Below are 6,000 nucleotides of genomic sequence, written 5' to 3'. Positions count from 1 at the left end.
TTTCATCCTCACAAGAAGCCTCATGTTTGTTGGAGGTTTATATTTATTGAACCACTAAAAACCTGCACTAGCATGATCCTACGCTTGATTCGAAAACCTTTTTTTCTGCTTGCTAGTGACCTCTTAACAGTGTACACATGTGCATGTCAAGGTGCTGATGGGTGGGAGAAACCTTTCAACGTTGATAATTTCAAGCAAGATTGTGTTTAAAAACTGAGACACTGAAGCATTTAATCTGCAAGAATACAGACTTGCCTAACAGTTTTTCTGATCTTTGTGATGCTTTAAAGCTTGCCTGAAACCAAATACGAGTTTGGGCATAAATGTTTGTGCAATGTATTATTGGATGCTAGGCTGTACCTTGCTTGGTGCCAATGGTACTGTCTGAAGCTGTATTTCATGCAGTTACAAAAAACTAATGCACACTTTTCTTCTTTGTGGTCAGAAAGCTTGTGAACCTCATTAGATGCTGCTGAAGAGGGCATTTGATCCACAGGTGAACATGTCCAGTTTGGGAATGCAAGGTATTGGAGAATTTTTTTTGTTTGATCTTAATCAGCAAATTACCTGAACTAGCCTTCATCAACCTGGTGCACTCCAGATGTTTTGAACTATGTACAGCTCTTACTGGGCCCCAGTCAGCATGGCCAATAGCAAAGAATGCTTGGGGGTTGTAATCTAGCAATACCTGAAAGGCAATTGGTTGGGAAGACTTGCAAAGATAGGAACAGCATAATTTTATACAAATGGAATATATGCAGATGTTATACTTTGGCTGTGTATATAACTTTGAAGAATGTGCTTTTCTGTAGCACTGTAGTTTACCGGTTACTGCAAACTGAGGGGTAGACTACAGTGCCCATAATTCGGGGGGGGGGGATGTGTTTAGAATGTATTTTGAAGGTAAAGTGTGTACACAGCCTCCTTCCCAGAGATATCTAAAGGAAAAGGTTTTTCTTTGATCTATTGAAAGTGCAAACTCCTTATGGAGCACATCACTTGTCTCCACTGCAAAAATAAAGTTCTGCTCCTTGTAATTTACCCATGGGAGTTGGGGGCACCAGTATTTTGAGCTTACCGTATTTTTCGCTCTATAACACGCACCTGACCATAACACGCACATTGTTTTTAGAGGAGGAAAACAAGGGAAAAAACATTCTGAATGAAACATTGGATGTATCATTTTTGTGCTTCATGCTGTGGCCACAGACATGTGATCTGATGGTGAATTTGGGCTGACGCAATGCAAAGATCCTGAGGATCCATGTGGATCCATGCTTTGTAACCACGTTTTTGCACCATTGCAGCCCCAGACAACAGTGGGTGCGTGATTTGGGGGGGCAGGCTGTAGCCATGGACATGCTATGTTCTCTGGTGGTGAATTTGGGGGTGACCCAATGCAAAGATCCATGTGGATCCATGCTTTTTAACCACATTTTTGCACCATTGCAGCCCCAGGCAACAGTGGGTGCATGATTTTTGGGGGGCAGGCTGTAGCCATGGACATGCTATGTGCTCTGATGGTGAATTTGGGGTGACCCAGTGCAAAAATCCTGAGGATCCATGTGGATCCATGCTTTTTAACCACATTTTAAGTGGGGAGGGAAGGAAAAACACAGAAGGGCTAAGAATGCAGGAGTGGGGTATAACGGGAGGGAGGAAAGGAAGGCAAAAGTTTCCCCCACGCACCCACCCAAGCCAGCCAGCTCGCTCTCTCTCTCTCTCTCTCTCTCTCTCTCTCCCACCTGCATGTTTTCAGCAGCACCGGAGCACAGAGAGGAAAGAACGACATTCTGCTCTCTCTCTCTCTCTCTCTCTCTCTCTCTCTCTCCCACCTGCATGTTTTCAGCAGCACCGGAGCACAGAGAGGAAGGAGCGGAGCACAGAGAGGAAGGAGCGACAGTTTGCTTTTCCTCTCTACTTGCCTGGAGGGGAGGGGCTTTCCCTGCTCTTTGTTCCGTTTCAGCAAACACAGCAACGAAACAGAAGAGGGTGGGCAGTAAGACCCGGAGGCAGAATGCAGGAAAGCACCCGCTTCCTCTTTTCAAGGCTTCCCTTCTCCGTGAAGCACGGTTTGATTTTTGCCCGATTTTTTGGCTCCAGGGACCACACATTCGCTCCATAACACGCACAGACATTTCCCCTTCCTTTTTAGGAGAAAAAATCTGCGTGTTATAGAGCGAAAAATACGGTACTTGGCCCTTGCTGACCTAGAGACTATAAAACGTCTAGAAATGGAGGCACTTCGTCCTGCTGTCAACCCAACGGGGATATCTGGAGAGGTTGCTCTCTCTCAGCTCTGTCCATGTGGCGTATGGGAGCGTAGGCCTTTGGGCTCTGTGACGTATAGTCCCCTTCCACACCGTTGGAGAGCAAGCTGGGCCCTCGTGGTCTGCAACCTGCATATTCCTACTGCTTCTCTGAGTCTTCGGACGGTGACTGAGGAGATAAACCATGCAGGAGACACTCCTCAAGCAAGAGCTTTGCTAATGGGGTTTTGTTTTCAATACACTTTTCAAAGAGACCACAACAGTTTTCTCCTGATCATAAAAAATACAATCACTTTTAAAGGATATTGTGGGGGGTATGGCATGTATGTGGGAATGCAGATTTGTTCAAGGGTTGCCTGATGTTTTTTCTTGTTGGGCAAATGCCCTCTGCTGTCAGAGACCCAATTCTGAAAGGTAACCCTGCTTTTTATTCTTGGTAGCAGGTATTCTGCATTTGCTATGTCATGCTGCTAGTTGTATATCATACCTGGGGCCTGAGCAAGGATGAGAGGCTGACATCTGGGTGTGGTGAGGATCAGACCTCTGCACACCATGGACACTGGAGCTCCACAAGAGTCAACCAGGTAAAAGGGTTGCTTTGTCCTTCCAGAAGAGAGTTTGCTAATGTCCTGCTGGCCTGCATACAGCAGTTTTTGTAGTAGCTTGGGATCATTATATTGGAAGCGGATATTAAGCAAGTGTTTTTCCAATGTGCCAGATGTTGCTGGACTACTATCTCAATAAATTCTGCTTTATTGGCTGAGGCTAATGGGAGTTGGAGTCCCAACAAATATAAGGCGAGTACCACCTTGGGGCATGCTGGTATAGAGGCTAGTAACTTTTTATAGAGGCACTTTGCAGTTTGTCCTGCCTTCAATCAACGGGGATCTCTGGAGAGGTTGCTCTCTCTCAGCTCTGTCCATGTGGCGTATGGGAGTGTAGGCCTTTGGGCTCTGTGACGTATAGTCCCCTTCCACACCGTTGGAGAGCAAGCTGGGCCCTCATGGTCTGCAACCTGCATATTCCTACTGCTTCTCTGAGTCTTCGGACGGTGAATGAGGAGATAAACCATGCAGGAGACATTGCTTCACTTTGATAGTATATCCTTACTGTAGCTGTTGCTTTGTGCTGGTGTGGTATTGTTAAAAAGTTGTGTTTAATTCAGTGCTGCTTAAACCTTTGGGAGTGAGATCCACTTATAAATATAATTTACTTAGGAACATAGAAAGCTGCCTTATACTGAGTTAAGACCATTTGTCCATCAAACTACAATGACTGGCAGTGGCTCCCTATGGATTGTGGCAGGGGTCATTACCAACCCTACCTGGAGATGCCAAGGATTGAACCTGGAACCTTCTGCATGCAAAACAGATCATCAGCCACTGAGCTGTGCCCCTTCTATTATTAGTTATTGAACTTACAAGTAGCCTGTTGCACAAAGGTTTCCAGGCCGCTTAGCAATATTTTAAAGAGCTTAAGTAAAAAAGAGTTATTATAAAATGACGTGTAATTCATAGAAATCAACCAAAACATCTTCCTCCCCCAATAACATCAGCAAAAAACTATGGCGGCACAAGCAGCTAAGCTTTCTAGTCCTACCTACTCTTGCTGAAAAGCAAAACAAGACTTTCAAGTTCAAATTTAACACTCGGCAATTGCATATTATATATTCCATGTTTTAATTAGCATGTTGGTGTTAGAGTACATATTGCTTATATAAATAGAATTTAATCAAGGGGTCAGTAACCAAGTTACGACAGAAGTGCTGTGGGCCCATCATGAATTTCCGTTAAAATCCCTAGAAATTGGGGTTGGGGGGGGGGGAGAAATGACACAGACACATACTGATTTGTGTGACCAGCCCAGGAATACATTGGGACTCCCAGTTTGAGAAGCAGCTGTCTTAACTATTGTACAATTCTGTTCTTCCCATTACAGTACGCTTGAAAGTTCATTGCATGCTGTTGGAATGGCCATATAACCCTGAAATGGGTGTGTACAGCAGTTCTCACTCTCCAGGTATTAATGAGAATAATTATTTTTTCCTATTTGCCTTTTACGGGTCGGGGTGCATGTGTTGTTAAGACCACTGTGGGGTGTTGTCTTTATAAACTCCACTGTGAAAATAATGCTGTACTTTTAGGTTTAGACTAAAAGTGCATTGAAATATAAAATGCTGTCTTAGTATAAGTAATTCTTGCTGGACTACAGTACCCATTATTCCAGGCCATTGGCTATGCTGGCCTAGACAATGGACAGCTTTCTACAAATGCACTTGCTGTTCATCCTGCTGTCAACCCAACGGGGATATCTGGAGAGGTTGCTCTCTCTCAGCTCTGTCCATGTGGCGTATGGGAGCGTAGGCCTTTGGGCTCTGTGACGTATAGTCCCCTTCCACACTGTTGGAGAGCAAGCTGGGCCCTCGTGGTCTGCAACCTGCATATTCCTACTGCTTCTCTGAGTCTTCGGACGGTGACTGAGGAGATAAACCATGCAGGAGACACTCCTCAGGCAAGAGCTTTGCTAATGGGGTTTTGTTTTCCATACACTTTTCAAAGAAACTGCAACAGTTTTCTCCTGATCATAAAGAATACAATCACTTTTAAAGGATATTGTGGGGGGTATGGCATGTATGTGGGAATGCAGATTTGTTCAAGGGTTGCCTGATGTTTTTTCTTGTTGGGCAAATGCCCTCTGCTGTCAGAGACCCAATTCTGAAAGATAACCCTGCTTTTTTATTCTTAGTAGCAGGCATTCTGCATTTGCTATGTCATGCCGCTAGTTGTATATCATACTTGGAGCCTGAACAAGGATGAGGGACTGACTTCTGGGTGTGGTGAGGATCAGACATCTGCACATCATGGACACTGGAGCTCCACAAGAGTCAACCAGGTAAAAGGGTTGCTTTTTCCTTCCAGAAGAGAGTTTGCTAATGTCCTGCTGGCCTGCATACAACAGTCTTTGTAGTATTTGGGATCATGATATTAGAAGCGGATATTAAGCAAGTGTTTTTCAAACATGCCAGGTGTTGCTGGGCTACTACTCTCATTATAATCTCCCATCTCAATAAACTCTGGTTTATTGGCTGAGGCTAATGGGAGTTGGAGTCCCAACAAATATAAGGCGAGTACCACCTTGGGGCATGCTGGTATAGAGGCTAGTAACTTCTTATAGAGGCACTTTGCAGTTTGTCCTGCCTTCAACCAACGGGGATATCTGGAGAGGTTGCTCTCTCTCAGCTCTGTCCATGTGGCGTATGGGAGCGTAGGCCTTTGGGCTCTGTGACGTATAGTCCCCTTCCACACCGTTGGAGAGCAAGCTGGACCCTCGTGGTCTGCAACCTGCATATTCCTACTGCTTCTCTGAGTCTTTGGACGGTGACTGAGGAGATAAACCATGCAGGAGACATGTGCTTGTTTGCTACTTCGTTCATAAACCCTTATTAAATCTTGTAGGGATCCTGTTGGGGGATCTGGTTGGCCACAGGATGATGGATTAGGTGCCATTTGGCCTGATCCAGCAGGGCTCTTGTGTTCAATTTTTGCCTTGCTCTTTTTTGAGTTTTTGGTACTATGACATGAGGGATGTGAAAAATTAAGGCACTTAATGGCCTTGTAAGAGGCATACGCACCAGAGTGTTATGTCATAATTGTGTTAATAAGCCTAAGCTTGTGATTCATGGTTGGAAGAAGCTATGGGAGCCACAGATATATTGAGTTTTACTGTTAAT

The 6,000-nt window shown here is 44.8% G+C and overlaps 1 long non-coding RNA gene across 2 annotated transcripts in view; it reads left to right on the top strand.

Annotated features, from left to right (window-relative positions):
• The first annotated feature begins 386 nt into the window (after window positions 1–386).
• The window catches only part of LOC309537364, a 49,913-nt gene continuing 44,299 nt past the window's right edge, over window positions 387–6,000 (top strand). The window contains exons 1-5 of one of the 2 annotated variants that reach the window (XR_014221829.1): window positions 387–524; window positions 2,711–2,854; window positions 4,209–4,262; window positions 5,016–5,194; window positions 5,238–5,412. This is a non-coding gene — a long non-coding RNA (uncharacterized lncRNA). Of the gene's footprint in view, window positions 525–2,710; window positions 2,855–4,208; window positions 4,263–5,015; window positions 5,195–5,237; window positions 5,413–6,000 lie in introns of those variants that run through there. The other variant, XR_014221828.1, reaches the window with a different exon arrangement.

This window comes from Podarcis vaucheri (assembly GCF_965113315.1).
Source record: "Podarcis vaucheri genome assembly, chromosome: 7".
NCBI lineage: Eukaryota > Metazoa > Chordata > Lepidosauria > Squamata > Lacertidae > Podarcis > Podarcis vaucheri.
This window is presented reverse-complemented; position numbering and strand designations above follow the sequence as displayed.